At 38.7% G+C, this 16,808-nt stretch overlaps 1 non-coding gene across 1 annotated transcript; it reads left to right on the forward strand.

The window, feature by feature from the left end:
* Positions 1-16,320: 16,320 nt before the first annotated feature.
* LOC122644398 lies at positions 16,321-16,427 on the forward strand. The gene has a single exon (XR_006330329.1). It is a non-coding gene; the product is annotated as a small nucleolar RNA R71 (small nucleolar RNA).
* Positions 16,428-16,808: the final 381 nt, after the last annotated feature.

Consider the following 16,808-nt stretch of genomic DNA (forward strand, 5'->3'; position numbering starts at 1 on the left):
TAAATATAGCTTTTCGGATAGTTATAGCCTATCCGTATCCACATCCGTTTACCTTTCAGATGGATTTGGATAGTGCTAAACAGATATGGACACGGATACGAAAACGGATTTCGGCTATTCATTTATACCCCTAACAATATATGGAACATGGTTTCTATCACCCATTAATATGGGCATCTTTGAGCATTCAAGATTTCATTCCCGAAAGGTCACTAATCTTATTATAGCCAAAGATAATATTGGAGCGTAAGTTTTGGCTGGTACAACTGATCTGTATCGGTATTTATCTCCAGTGATATCAATACGAACGATACCGATATTTACAACCATGCTAGAAACTAATGGACAACATTCCCATTCGTGTATATATGTATATATATATGTGATCAAAGACAATTAGATCGACTTTACCACCTCATGATCAACATAACATGACCTCCTAATGAACTGCTATAAACTGCAAAACGTACTGCATAATGAATTTGTTTCAAATAGAATATCATAAACAAGCTATTGCCACTCAGCTTCACTAAGACAGCAGATCAAATTAAATCTGTACCAAATATGAAATGTAATTCCTTAAAGGGTTTGAAGTACTGAGAGAAGGCAAGAGTGATTACAGTTAAACAACAGAAGGTATTTGTTGATGAAAAGGAACAATGATAATGATGATGATTTGAACTTGTTGAAGGTTCTGGCCAGTTTAGTTAGTAAAGTAACTGGCCTATTGTTTCTAGTGACCTGAGGTCAAATTCCACCTTGTTATGAATCCAGGAGCTGACATGGATAACGCAAGTGACACATTACGAAAGAGTGAGGCAGAGGAAGAGGACCGTTAGGCTGAGTGATTATGTGTAAGGGAATCCTATAGTGAGTGACTATATGCATGAGTGGAGTAGTGAGGGAATATTATAGTAAGGGTATATCATGGAGGTAATATTATCTACAAGTTGGTTACAATAGTTGTACCTATTCCTATATAAAGGAGACCTACTGATAATGAAAGGCATGTTGATTCTCTTAGGAGGGCTCCCTACCCTCGAAAGTAGTGGAAGGTTACTGTTTCGTATTACACCTTCACCTCTCTTCCGCCCCTCACCTTGCGGTGCTAATAGAGTACACGACCCAATTTCTCCCCAGAAAAATAAGAAGGGCGGGGCTGGGGGGTGGATAGAGAAATTTAACCTAAATTGGGTTTGAGTTGGGTTGATACTTTGGAGAAGTTCCTCTATACAATAGAGAAGACATGATAAGAAAATAAAATAAATTGTTCAACTGTCCCTGCCTTCCAAAACTCAACAATCAAGATTCCGAAGCTGATCACAATTTCAGTGCCCCAAACATGAACACTTTCTGAAAAAGTAAATTGGTGTCACAGAAAACACTTCATGGTCAAAGGAGCCAATTCGAAGAAGTAATGCTCTATCAGGGAATTGCAGTAGTAGATGTAGAATTTTATAATATATGGAACATAGTACTGGCTTCTTCTATACCCCAGCTAGGCCATTTGAAACTAAGTTAATTACTCTGTATGAAAGATGTCAATTGGTTTTTATTGATTCCTTTTGGCTTACAGTGACACGGGTTTTCTTCCCTTCTTCCTCGTTCCATTTCTACAGTAACTTAAAAGGGTAATTATCAATCAATCAAATTCATACTCATAATGATGTTATAGGGCAGAAACCTTCCCCATCTGAACCCAAACTTTTGGCTATGGCGTCTGCATTAGACAATTCAATGTTACTAGGAATCCTCCTTTTCTCTACAATAACTTTCAAATTCCAGCACACCCTATTTGTTTCACCTTACTCCCACCCCCCAAATTCCAGCACACCCTTTACTCCATCTCTCTATGATCTTACATGAGTTCTTCTTCTCAAGTATGTTTTGTAAGGGTATTATGATAATATTTTTTTTATATGTTTTAATATAATCCTATTTGTGTTATGGTTCATGTTGTAAGGGGTAATTTAATAATTAGTTCATCTAATCTAAACCCTAGTTTCTTTTAAAATACTATCCGAAGACAGCAGCCTGAGTATTCCAAACTTGATACGCACGATATAATGTTTTAAGCAACCAATGCTTAAAACCCTAAACCTTAACAATCTTAAAGTATTAGTTTTGTTTTGTCTTTGATCGTACGATGCAGTTCTAATTTTGCGTGATCGATTCTATCGTCATTCACGGTTTTGATTTGGAAGAGATCGATTTTAGCGCACGTATTTACTCACGGAATCACGGTCAAACAAATATGTAGAATTCTTATTTGAAAGTGATCGATTTTGGTGTCCGTATTCATTCACGGAATCACGGTCAAACGAATATGCAGAATTCCTTGTTTTTTTTTGGTCGATCGATCGAGCGCTCACGTTTCTGGTTTACAAGAGATTAGCACCTGTTTTGTTTTGGTCATCATCCCCTTTTGATTGATTACGAAAAAAGCAAAAGAAGTTTTAAAAAGAACTTTTGACAAAACTTCTTTCTGATTTGATTGATTGACACAAAAAAATAAGGTACAAAAGCAAGTCTTCGTAGAAAACTTTGGAAAAGAAGTTTGCAGAACTTGTTTGTACGGAAGCTTAGGTCAAAGTTCTTTATTGTTTTGTTACCAGCGTCACCGTGGATATCCATCGGGTATTTGTCAGCAGCGTTTGATATGTTGTATCTTCTGACTCTTCTCTCATCAGGTGTGAGTTTTTTTTGGAGTATTTTTGTTTATTTGAAATTTTTTTTTTAGAAATATAAATAAATCACATAATAATGAAGAAACAAACTGTTCAAATTGAGATGATCAAATTGAAAAACTTTAGTGATTTTAAGTTTAGTTCTTGAAAAATGAGGATTTAGTTTGGATTGAAGAACCTTAATATTTTCTACACTGTGATAAATAAATTTTTGGATTGCACAGACTTAACTGAAGCCTAATGGATAAGTGATGAGGACTTTTACAAAGATTACCTATTGAACTGTCTGTCAGATAGGTTGACAGAGACCTACAGTAAATATAATACTGCAAAAGAGATTTGGAAAAACCTAGAAGCTCAATTCAAGAAAGAGGAACAACTATCAAAGACCCACTTGGTTGATAAGTTCATAGATTTCAAGTTTTAAGAAGACAATGAAATAACTCTTCAAGTAACAGACTTTGAGAACTTAAGAACAAAATTAAACCAAGAAAATATCCCTACTGTTGATGCATTCTTAGTAGGTGTCATTATTTTCAAGTTACCATCTGCTTGGTATTCCTTTAAAATTGAGATGTATAGGAAGAAAGCACAAGTGGGTCTGAATGATCTCAAACGGTTCATTAGAATCGAAGATGAGAACAGAGCCACGAACAACTTGGAGATGGTGAAACAACAACAGACATCTGTCAATTTCATTTCACAACCCAAGAAAAATTCTAGGAAATCCAAGTCACCTAAGAAAAAACCCCAAGAGTTGGAGACCAAAAAGACTAACTATAAAAAGAAGAGCAAGTGCCACAACTGTGGAAAGTGGAGTCACTATGCATCTGAGTGTAGGGGACCTAAGAAAGGGAACACTGATACACCAAAAAAGAAAGTTCGCATGATGATGGACAAGACTGGGCCTACTAACTTTGTTACCATGGTTGTCAAGGGTAAGGGGTTGGCTAGTACATCTTCAGATTGGTAGTTAGACTCTGCAGCGACTTGTCATATTTGCAATAACAAGAACCTGTTAACTGGTGTTGTTCAAGTAGCAGAGACTGTCACTGTTGCAAATGGAGACATCGTGGAACTGGCTCAATAAAGGATAATGAACTTGGTTCTATCATCAAGTAAAATACTTACTTTAAAAAATTTTAAAGGCTTTCCTGATTTTGAAAAGAACTTAATTTCAATTGAAATTTTGCATGACGCTGGCATGTCTATTACTTTTAATAGTGGTAGAGTAACTCTGTCTGTTAACTCTTTCTATTTTGGATGTGCTTATAATTTGAATGGTATGTTTAGGTTGAGTATAGCTAATGAGACAATAGACCAGGTTAACCATATTTCACTGGATCCCAAAGTACTACACTATAGGTTAGGACATGTGAACTATAAGAAAATGCTCAAACTAGCCAAAACTCATAATTTACTATTAGATACTTCAATTAGATTTAACAGATGTGAAGTGTGTGTTCAAACCAAAATAACTAGAAAACCTTTTAGACCGATTTCTAGGAGCACTCAACTTCTTGAACTTATACATTCTGACATTTGTGACTTTAAAGGCTACACAACTAGAGGAGATCAAAAGTATTTGATAACATTTATAGACGATTTTTCTAGATATTGTCATTTATACCTGTTAAAATCTAAAGATAAAGCATTTGGAAATTTTAAAATTTTCAAGAATATGGTAGAAAATCAGTTGAACTTGAAAACTAAAAGATTTAAAAGTGATAGGGGAGGAGAATATAAATTGACAGAGTTCAAGAAATTTTGTGCCTTTGCGGGCATAATCCTTGAAACTACTGCTCCTTACTCACCTCAATCAAATGACATAGCTGAAAGAAAGAACAGGATGTTAATAGAAATGTTAAACTTCATGTTATTAACAGCTGGCATGCCCTCTTGCTATTGGGGAGAAGCAATGTTGACTGCAAATCACATTCTAAATAGACTACCACATTCAAAACTGTCTTCTACACCTTATAAACTATGGCATAACCATCCCTGTAGATATGACACTTTTAAGATTTGGGGTTATATAGCTTATGTCAGGATACAAGACCCTAAAAAACCTAAGGTGAGAACTAGAACAAACACTTGTGTGTATCTAGGTTGTGCAGAAGACAATGCTGCAGACCGATTTTTTGATCTATCAACTAATGTGGTGATAGAATTTAGGGATGTTATATTTTTTTAGGATAAATTCCTCAGAGATAAAGGCATGACCTTGCATTGTCTAACAGAAATGGTTACAGAATCATCCATGGATACTGAACCAATTGTTTCTGACACTCAATCCATAATGGTTATTGAATCAGAGTCTAGAAGAGTATCTACTAGAGATAGAGTACCCACAGATTTTGGTGAGAATTTTATGACCTACCATCTAGAGGCCGATCCATCCACCTATAAGGAAGCGATGAGATCTTGGGATTCACTGCTATGGAAAAAAGCCATTGATGAGGAAATGAGCTCTTTAATGCAGAATGAGACCTGACACCTTGTTGATCTGCCTAGAAGGGCTACGCCAATAGGATGTAAGTGGGTACTGAAAAAGAAACTTAATTCAGACGGATCTATAGCTAGGTATAAAGCATGGTTAGTAACTAAGGGCTATACCCAGGTGAGTGGGATAGATTATTTTGACATCTACTCCCCGGTCTACCATTTGGCAATGATAAAGATTCTTCTTTCCATAGCATCTATTGAGCACTATATTGTCAATCAATTGGATCTAAAAATGGCTTTCCTAAATGGAGGCCTAACAGAAGAAAGTGTCGATGAATATATTTTACATTAAATAGGGGTTAACTGGGACAATAGGTGTCATCCCAATATCTACCAGGATCACAGATACAGTGTCCCGAGCCACAGTCCACCCTATCATCAAGTCATGATAATAGTAGGGAACGTACCCAATAGAATAAATAGTTTCAATTACAGAGTTAGCGGAATCGAAATTTAATTGAATCATGTGAATATAGAGCATCGATTCTCTAATGGTACACATAATATAATTTCAATATCTCGTAACCATTCATTTCTCTCCTTATAAATAAACATAAAGTTTATACATGAATGAAGATGAATACAGAAATAAATAAATAAATTACGCCACAAGGGCACCATCCTTGGGTGTACATCGACATCCAAGTCACAGCCTCCGGCTCCACTTGATTCGCATCTATAGGTGCTCATCAAGAGATTATCTGCATATCAACTAAAAAGGGGTTGCGCAACGGGGTTAGCTCCACAAGCTAGTGAGAGAGCAAAGGGGAATGCACATACATACACACAAACAATTTCAAACAGCTCATGATGCATGCTAATGTTAGATTCATTTTCCAGCTAGTACACAATTCTAAGTCAAGTGTATGTTACTGTGATAATTCGGGAGATGCTGAGGGTTACTTAACTTATCGCCCCAGGGAAACCTCAGTTATCACACGGGAGCCTATGCCGATAGAAGCCATCAGACCACCCAGTGGCAGACCCCGATAGCCATCACTACCCCTGACTTGGGCTCTCCCACCTCCACAGGCAATAGGTGCTCAGACTATCCAACACATAAATCCCTGTTGGCAAGGGTCGTAGCATAAGGGAACAAGAATCCTAGCCACAGATATACTACATGCAAGTCCTATCGTCCCGAGAGGTATTCTGGGTGCATCAACGTCCCATTCCATCTAGTACCCGTATACCAGCACGGTAAGACACATACAGATCATGATGACAGATAGTAGGTTTCATAATTAAATTTTAGGGTTCCGATACCGGCACACCCGACACCGTAACCCAATACAAAGTGAGAGTAATATCATATCACATTCATAACAGTTCACATTTGAGATAAATAATGCAATGCACACAATGCTTATATTTTATATAATAAAATGCTAATGATTGCTTAATATATATATATATTCAAGCCCAACAAAATCACCCAAAATCTACTCACCAAAATTGGGTGTCACCCGGCGTGGTTGACATGAATCTCACTGGTGCACCAGCTATCCATCAAGTTGGGTAGCCTATGAATACAAAAGCAACCATTAAAAGATGTAAAGAGGAGTCCCAAGTTATGCCCCCAAAGTTAAAACTATGTCTCAGCCAAGACAGCACGGACGGACTCATGGACGGAAGCAATAGGGTGAGTCCGTCCCTGACTCCGTTCAGCCAATAGGTCAAAACACAAGGGATGAATCCATGGACAGAACTTCTGCTTGGATCCATTCCTGCATTCGTTCGATTTCTGAGACACACCCGAGAGCGAGGGAATCCACGGACTGAAGCGCCTTCTTAATCCGTCCCTGCATCGGTTCGATCTCTGAGACATTCCCGAGAGGGAATGGACCCACGGGCGGAGGCAACAGAGTCATTCCATTCCTTCATCTGTTCAGGTCGGGTTATTGGGGTTACACTGGACGGACTGACGGACGAAACCACGACGGTGACTTTGTTCGTGCATTCGTCGAAAATCTTTTTCGAGATTTCAGAGGGTTTTTCCTCCAGCTTGGAGTCTGGAGTTCACATGGCACTCAGGGTCATGGAGGGGCGTTCTAGGTTTCACTAGAACCTAGGCTTACCTCATGGATCCAAGATCACATAAGGGTTTGGCTCCATTTGGTCTAAGGGTAGGGTTTTATAGTTTAAAACCTAGGAATTAGCAGCAATGGCTGCAAGGCAACTTATGGAACCTCCAACAGGGTTCGATCATCACCATTAGAGCTCAATTTAAGGATTAAGCCTCACCTTAAGTCCCAAATGGAACCCTAGGTTAGTTCAAGCTCAAGGGATCTACGTAAATTCAAGAGTGGGAATGGAAAAGAGAGAAGCACCAAGAGATAGAGCTTACCTTGGTGAGTGGAGCTCCAATCCGAGTCCTAGTCAGCCTTGAAGATCCACCTCCTCTTCCTTTCCTTCCTTCTCTTCTTCTCCGTCTTCCCTTTTTCTTCTTTTCTTCAAGCCTTGGTCGAGCAACAGGGGGAGGAGAGGTAGGGCAACTAATCCCCTTTGGCATGCCTTCCATCTTCTTCCCTTCCCCTCTCATTCCTCTTCCTACTTCTTCTTCTTCTTCTTCTTCCTTGTCTCTTCTCCTCCACGGTTTGGCTTGGAGGGGGAGAGATAAGGGAATATGAAGTTATATTTTATCCTTTAAAGACAAAAGAGGCCTTAGGGCCAGTTTGTCTAGGTGTCCCTAAGACACAAAATAGTCTTTTAGATTTAAATGGGCTTTAGGACCTATTTGGCCCAAGTCACAACCTATTAAGTCTAATTAGGTAGGACATGTTTGGGTCTACCTTAAGTCCTACAAAGTGCATTAGTTCTTAGGCTTTGTTTGGTTTAAGCTAGAATAGAAGACCCATTATTTATTTAAATTAAGCCTAATGGGCCCACTTTCATGGCCCAACTAACCAATTAATGATAAGGGTGGGGGTCTGTTTGCACAAAATAATAACCGCAAGTGTACGGATCAATCGTAGTTACGGGTCGAACTCAAGGAGATGTACGCCACTCTATTTTACTCACTTAAAAGTAATGCAAAGTGAACCAAATTAATTAAATTGTTGAATTAAACTAATAGTAATTAAACTAACGGATCCTAACTCACAAGCATCTACGGCCTAACACATATTCATCTAACCTATTATGCATCTAATGCAGATTGACGAAATTGGAGAAATTAAATTGCCACAACCACACAATCAAAAACTAAAAATCAAAGAAATAGAACTAACTAATTGAAGCTTGAACCAGATTGAAGTTGATATCACACTTAAAATGGTGCTACCAAATCTGAAAAATAAACAAAAGTAATTAAATTAAAATCCTACCACAATGCATGATGATAATAGTGAATAAAAAAAAATAAAAGTCCTAAAAATATGATTGATTTAGAGAAATAGAGAATGAGAATGAAAATAAAAATAATGGAGAATAAAAATTCCTAATAGAATGAATGGATTAATGGAGATGAAAATACTAATAAAATAAAACTACTAAAAGAAGAAAGAGGTAGAGAATAAGAAGAAGAAATTAGAAACTAGAAGAATTAAGAGGTTAAGAAGAAGAAGAACACACAAATAAAAATAAGAAATTGATACTCCCTTCTACCGAAGTTGAATTGCATGAACTAATTAGGTTTTGCATGAATGTAGTTGAAGAAGCTTGAACACTTGAATAATCCTACCATGGCTTCCTCTTTCAAGTCTTCTAAATCTTCTCACTAGAATTTAGAAGCCTAGACTAGAAAACTTGAAACTAAACTAGAATTATTTACAACCATATTGAAGACATAAAATTAAAGCATGAATCAAAAGCATTACAACCATGGAATTGAAAGCATGAAATCAAACTAGAACTTAGAAAGCCAAAAACTAAAAGAAGAAAAGAAGAAATTTCACTAATGAATTGAACAATATTACAAAGGAGAGGGTAGGGGTATTTATAAGGGGAAGAGAGGAGAAGAGAGAAGAGGGAAGTGGTAGAAGAAATATTCCCTAAAAAAAGAGAATATTCTCTTCTCCTTCCTCTTTTACAATGCCTTGAATCCTAAGAAAAATAAAAAAAAATAGAAACTAAGAGAGATAAAAATCCTAGCTACATAAATCTTCTATTTATCAAAAAGTAACTTTCTAATTCTAACTTGTGTTTCCTTTTCCTTGTAGCTGTCTTCTCCAAGCAATGAGATCAAGGCATCTTTGACTTTTCAACCTTCCATGGATAAGAGAATATTTTTCAAAAGAAATCTATCCGTAGTACAATTCCAAAAGTGCCATTGGAAAGTTGGAGGAGAGAGAGAATAAGGGTGATGACTAGGGTTCCACTCACAATAAATAAAATACCATTCTGTCCTTCAAAAAACGTGGGGCATGGGGTGCTTATATAGGCCTCACTATTGCAATCTTTGTGAAAAATCACCCAAAATATATCCAAATTTCGTCCAATTTGGAGTTCGGGAGCCCAAGATATCTCAAGTTGAAGTTAGACTGCTCTAGAGCCTTCCAAATGGAATCTTTCGGCTAACAGAAAAGATAATTTCTATAAATTACACTAAAACCCCTTGAATCCGAATTTCTGCTTTATTTTGTCTCCGATCGATTTTCAATAATTATAAACAAACCCCTATAGACCATTTTCGCGCATCGTTACGGAAACGGCCGTAACTTCTTCGTTTCAACTCGGAATCAAGTGCCGTTTGAACCGTTACGAAGCTGACTCGATAGGCTACGCATCCATACTATTAACACCTTAAAATTATGCTAAGGGGTCCACTGTAATCACATTCAAATTTGACTAATTGGCATGATTCTTTCAGTGCTCAATCCAAACTTGATTTTCTCGACTCTTGGGCGCTTCCGACTACTGCCAAACACCACTAAATAGCTTAAAAATGGATCCTTAGCGTCATTTGCTCCATTTTCATAAGAATTCACCTAAAACCAGAAAGCACAAACAAAAACCTTGAGTAGTTCCATTCCAAATATAAAAATGCATGCTTTATGGCCCTAAGATTTCACACATAAATGTGCTCATCAGATTCCCCCACACTTGAATGTTACTTGTCCTCAAGTAAAAAAAAAGAAAAACTAATCTAAAATGCAAAAATCCTAACTCACTTTCGTAGGAATCACGGTTGCACTTAGCATGTGCAACAAGCCTTTAAGCCCCTAGGTTACCCCTAGTGGACGAGTTTTGTATCATGGGTGTTTGCAGTGAATGTACACCCAAAATTCAATAAGAAAGAATGCTGTAAATTTCAATCATGGCATAAGTAGGAAAGTGCACATAATCCCCAAAAAATGCTCAATTAAAGATCAAGGAGCCAAAGGTTCCCCCAAACTTGAATTTTGTCACCCCACATCAATTCAAGTAACAAGCATGCATCAAGGTCAAGGGATCTCCTTATATTTTCTGAACACTACTCACCTTCAAGTAAACCCCCCCATAGCATCGATGGAACAAAAAACTTAGGCTTTGAGTATTTTTTACCATACTTTCTTTTCAGGCATTAAGGTAGAAAACACTTTTCTTTCACAACAGTAAACTCTCTTTCTACTCCACTACTGTTCTCTGAATGACATGGTGGACCATACACCAGACACCCAAGTACTTAGTAGCTTCGCTTTTTGCATATATCTATAGAGACTTTGAGACATTGATGCAAGAGTTTTTTTTTTGAGTTTCCTTCCAAGGAATTTCGAACAAGTCACCCTGCTTCCTGAGGCAACAGTGCCCTGTCTAGTCCCAAGGAATTCTACTTTCCTTTCTCTTTTTTTTTTTTTTTTTTTTTTTTTTTTTTTTTTTTTTTTTTTTTTTCACTTTCACTTTCATGCCTTGCCTTGCCACAAACAAACAGGTCTCACCTACTGGCCAAAAGATCAAGGGGTCCATAAAATACATAGAGGAATCTAGCCATCAAATAAAATAACGCTCATATTTTCCAATTCAGTCCCTCTCATCGGATACAAAATTATCGTCCTTGAAAAGGGATTTTTTTTTATTTTTTCGCATGCTAGGGCACCTAATTCTCTCTTTCTCTCACTTCGCAATCAAAGAGACGTATGCACAAAACCAAAACTACCGTCACAATCAAAATTCATAAAATTCACCAATTAAGTCCAACACCCCCCCCCACACACTTAATTCATGCAATGTCCTCTATGCATGGAGAAAAGAAGGAATAAGGATAGGGTGGGGATACATACCAGGAGATTAGTCTTCAAGGTAAAGAGGCTCATGGAGATCCATGACCTCTTCCTCAACTGGAGTAGGTATCTCAATGTATGACTTCAAACGTTGACCATTTACCTTAAAAGTAGCACCTGTACTAGGATTGACAACCTCAACAGCCCCATGAGGATAAACTTTTTGAATAATATATGGGTTATCCCATCTAGAACACAGCTTACCTGAAAAGATGTGCAAACGAGAATTGTACAACAAAACTTTTTGACCTACCTCAAAATATTTTCTCAAAATGTGCCTATCATGGAAAGCCTTGGTTTTTGCTTTGTAAATCTGGGCATTCTCATATGTCTCATTCCTACGCTCTTCCAACTCAGATAGTTGGAGTTTCCTATGGGCACCTGCAGTGGGTAGATCAAAGTTAAGCTTTGTAATAGCCCAAAAGGCATTGTGCTCAAGCTCAACAGGTAAGTGACATACCTTTCCATACACTAGACGATACAGAGATTGATCAAGATCGGTCTTGAAGGCTGTCCTATGGGCCCATAACGCATCTACCAACCGATTAGACCAATCCTTATGGTTCGGATTGATGGTTTTCTCAAGAATTTACTTTATTTACCTATTTGAAACCTCAATCTGGCCACTAGTTTGGGGATGGTAGGGTGTGGCCAACTTGTGAATGACACTATATTTCCTCATAAGAGCCTCAAAGGGACAATTACAAAAATGCTTGCCCCGATCGCTAATGATAGCACGGAGAGTACCAAAACGGGAGAAGATGTTCTCCTTCAGAAATTTCACAACTACCTTGTGATCATTGGTCTTACAAGTAACTGCCTCAATCCATTTGGACACATAGTCCACAGCAAGTAATATGTACAGGTTACCAAAAGAATTAGGGAAAGGCCCCATGAAATCTATGCCCTATACATCAAACACCTCAACCACCAGAATTGGGTTGAGGGTCATCATATTCCTCCTGGTGAGACGCCCTAAAGATTGGCATGAAGGACACGCCTTGCAATAAGTAAAAGCGTCTCTAAAAAGAGTAGGCCAATAAAATCTACACTGTAAAACCTTGGCCGCTGTCTTATTGGGCCCAAAGTGGCCTCCACAAGCCTGATCATGGCAAAAAGATAAGACAAATTGTTGCTCATGATCAGGAACACATCTCTGGATTATCTGATCTAGACAAGTCTTAAAAAGATAAGGATCATCCCAAAAGAAATATTTAACCTGTGAAAAGAAACGATTCTTAACTTGGGTGGACCAATGTACAGGTGTTACATCCGTAACCAGATAATTAACAATGTCAGCAAACTAAGGTTCACTAGACACCGCCATCAGATACTCATCAGGAAAGTTCTTGTTGACTGGAGAATCAACAGTCAAGGAATTAGGCAGTCGGGATAGATGGTCTGCAACCAAATTTTCAATGCCTTTTTTATCCCTAATTTTAAGATCAAATTCCTGCAATAAGAGGACCCACCTAATGAGGTGAGCCTTAGCATCTTTCTTCTACATAAGATATTTGATAGCTGCATGGTCAATATAAACAATCACATGTGATTCAATCAAGTAAGGCCTAAACTTCTCTAAAGTAAACACAACAGCTAAAAATTCTTTCTCAGTGGTGGTATAATTGAGTTGTGCATCATCAAGGGTCCTACTTGCATAATAAATCACATGGGGCAATTTATTGATTCTTTCTCCAAAAATAGCCCCTATAGCAAAATCAGAGGCATCACACATAAGCTCAAATGGTACTGTCCAATTTGGAGCTTGAATAATGGGGGCTGAGGTCAATGCTCTTTTCAATTGCTCAAAACTCTTATGACACTCAGAAGAAATATCAAATGGGCAATCCTTTGCCAAAAGGGAAGTGAGAGGTCTAGCTATCTGGCTAAAATCCTTGATGAATCTTCTATAAAAACCTGCATGGCCCAAAAAAGATCTAATGTCCTTCACACTCTTGGATGGTGGTAAATTAACAATGAGGTCCACCTTAGATCTATCAACCTTTATCCCATCCTTGGACACAATGTGATCAAGAACAATGCCTTGCTTCACCATGAAGTGACACTTCTCCTAATTCAAGACCAAGTTCTTTTCTATGCATCTTTTGAGAACTAAGGAAAGGTGATGCAAGCAATTAGAAAAGGTAGAGCCGTGAATAGAAAAATCATCCATAAACACCTCTAAGAAGTGCTCTATCATATCAGAAAAGATACTCATCATGCACCTTTAGAATGTAGCAGGGCCATTGCAAAGCCCAAAAGGCGTATGCCGGTAAGTAAAGGTTCCATAAGGGCATGTGAATGTGGTCTTATGTTGGTCCTCCAAAGCAATTGGGATTTGGTTATAACCTGCATATCCATTAAGAAAATAATAGTATTCATGGCCAGCTAGTCTCTCTAACATCTGATCAATAAAAGGCAAGGGGAAGTGGTCCTTCCATGTTGCTGCATTCAGTTTCTTGTGGTCAATGCACACTCTCCATCCCGTTTGGATACGGGTTAGAATCAATTCATTATTAGCATTCTCAACTACAGTGACTCCTCCTTTCTTTGGCACAACCTGCACAGGACTCACCCATTGGCTATCAGAAATAAGATAAATTATGCCATGATCCAAGCACTTTAGGATCCCTTTCTTAATTGCTTCTTTCATGACAGGATTAGCCCTCCTTTGGGGTTCCCTAGAAGGTTTGGAACTCTCCATCAGATGAATATGATGTTGAACAATGGAGGGGCTAATACCTTTGAGGTCTGGCATGGTCCAACCTATGGCTTCCTTATGTTCCTGTAGAAGCTTAATCAACTCTTTTTCCTGTACAGAAGTTAAATCAGAAGCAATAATTACAGGGAGAGTGTCATCTTGCCCTAGGAAGGCATACTTGAGGTTGGATGGCAACACTTTTAACTCTAATGTGCGGGGCTCAATAATAGAGGGTTTAGGAATAGAGGTGGATAGGGGTCCAAGGGGCTCCAATGGTGGTTGGATGCTCCAAACCTCAGACAAGGTGGTGTCATCAACACCTTCCAATTCCTGCATACATTCCTAAAATCCTGAATCAAAATCAATCTCAAAGAAAGTATCAACATCATCAGAAAATCCTTGAAGCATATGTACCTCTTCATCCATATCATGCTGCTTGCCCAACCTAAACACATTAAAATCGACAGAAGTATTGTCAAAAGACAGTTTCATGAGACCATTCTTATAATTGATAAAAGCATTACTGGTAGCAAGGAAAGGTCTACCCAAAATAATTGGGATTTGGTCCTTAAAATTTTTAGTAGATTGGGTATCCAAGACAATAAAATCTACAGGGAAGATAAATTCCTCAACTTTTAGCAGGACATCCTTAACCATCCCCTTGGGAACTTTAACTGACCTATCTGCAAGTTGAAGAGTAATTCTGGTCGATTTCAGTTCTCCCAATCCCAACTGTTGGTAGACATAAAAGGGTAACAGGTTCACACTTGCACCAAGGTCCAATAAGGTATGATCAATGGTGGTATTGCCTATAATGCAAGAGATATATGGTGGGGCTTCCAGGGTCCTTATGCTTGGCTGCTATCGGCTGTGCGATAAGAGAACTGATATTAGCAGCCAAGAATGCCTTTTTGGGCACATTAGTGGTCCGCTTTTGGGTGCACAAGTCTTTGAGGACTTTAGCATAAGTGGAGACCTGAGCTATAGCATTCAGTAGAGGAATATTCACCTGAACCTGTTTAAAAACATCCAATATTTTCTCCACAGAAGGAGACTTCTTGCTAACCAACCTATTTGGGAAAGGGGCAGGTGGGGTATAAACTCTTTCAGAGGTGGTCTCTTTCACTTTCTCAACAGAATCGTCTTTGGTTTCCTCAACCAAATCATCTTGAATTACTTCAGGTTTATCAGACGAACCAGGAATAATAGGCACTTCATTGGCCTCATCAGAAGGAGGAGAATCAACAGGAGTATAAGATGGTAGAGATTGAGGTGTACTAACCTATTGATACTCATGGCCACTCCGTAAAGCGTATATTGCATTTACCTGATTGGAGGGCCCTTGATGCGGTTGGCCTTGTACAACATTAAGTCGAGGGTCTTGGGTACCTTGCTGAATATGAACCTGATGCCTAGGATTTGGCTCAGGTTGGCTAGGTAACTTTTCTGTTTCCCTCTCATGTATGATGGTGACAAGCTGGGTGAGCTATCTCTCAATATATTGTGGCCTGTCATGAGAAGGGCTATCTTGTTCTTCATCTCATTCATTCTTGTTGCTTCTCCTGTATTGATAAACCCTGGGGGTGGCTAATAGGGTGCAAGGGGAGGAGGCCTAGCAGAATTAATAGAAAGTCCTAAATGAGGACGAGGGGGGAAGGGGTGAGGAGACATACCTTGGCTCTGTGGTGCAAAGTTGGGCCTTTGGAGGCCAAGCTGGCCTTGATTGTGAAAGTTGGATGGGCCTGCTTGGTTTCCTTGATTCCAGGAGAAATTGGGGTGATTTCTCCATCCTGGGTTATAAGTGTTACTATATAGATTGTTTTGGTAGAGGGCACTTACATTCTCAATGTTGGAATTGCCTACAAAGGTGTTGGGGCATTCCTCAAAAAGATGTCCAGGGGTTTGGCACCAACTGCATATTGACACATGGTTGACCTGGTTAATCGGTATAGACTCTTTAAGAACTATGGACTCCAACCTTTTTATGAGGCTATCAAGTTTGGCCTCTTTCGCTGTTGTACCCTAAAAAAGATACCCCTTAGTGGTCCATTCAGCCACTTGGGAAGATTCCCACTCCCTAGTCTTTTCAGCCAAGTTGGTTAAGAATGTTCATGCATCATTTTTCTCAGAAAAAGAAGTAAAGCCTGCAGGACACATGGATTCTACAAGTTGCTTGGTCTGAAAGTCAATACCCTCATAAATAATTTGGCATAGCTGCCATAAGTCAAAACCATGGTGAGGGCATTCTAAGAGGAGGTCCTTGAATCTTTCCATGAATTTAGAAAAGGACTCATGTGGTTTCTGCCTGAACTAGAGTATGTCACTCTTGAGTTTATTGGTCTTGTACAGAGGTAAAAATTTTCTCAAGAAGACAATGGTAAACTGATCCCATGTGAAAATGGAATTAGTAGGCAGTCCATAGAGCCACTTTTTGGCCTGATCTTTCAGGGCAAAGGGTATAAACCTAAGCCTAACTGCATCATCAGTCAAATTCTGGACCTTAATTAGAACACAGACCTCCTCAAATTCCCTAAGGAAGAGATATGCATCTTCATTGGCCATCCCATGGAAGTGGGGTAGCATGCTAATGGAGTTGGTCTTGAGTTCATAATTATTTCCTGTAATAGGTGGTAAGTTGATGCAAGAAGGCTGTGCAGCCCTAGTAGGGTAGAACCTATCCTTAAGAGTCTTGGGTTGTTGGTCATCCATGGTCAA

This window comes from Telopea speciosissima, chromosome 10 (genome assembly GCF_018873765.1).
Source record: "Telopea speciosissima isolate NSW1024214 ecotype Mountain lineage chromosome 10, Tspe_v1, whole genome shotgun sequence".
Lineage (NCBI taxonomy): Eukaryota > Viridiplantae > Streptophyta > Magnoliopsida > Proteales > Proteaceae > Telopea > Telopea speciosissima.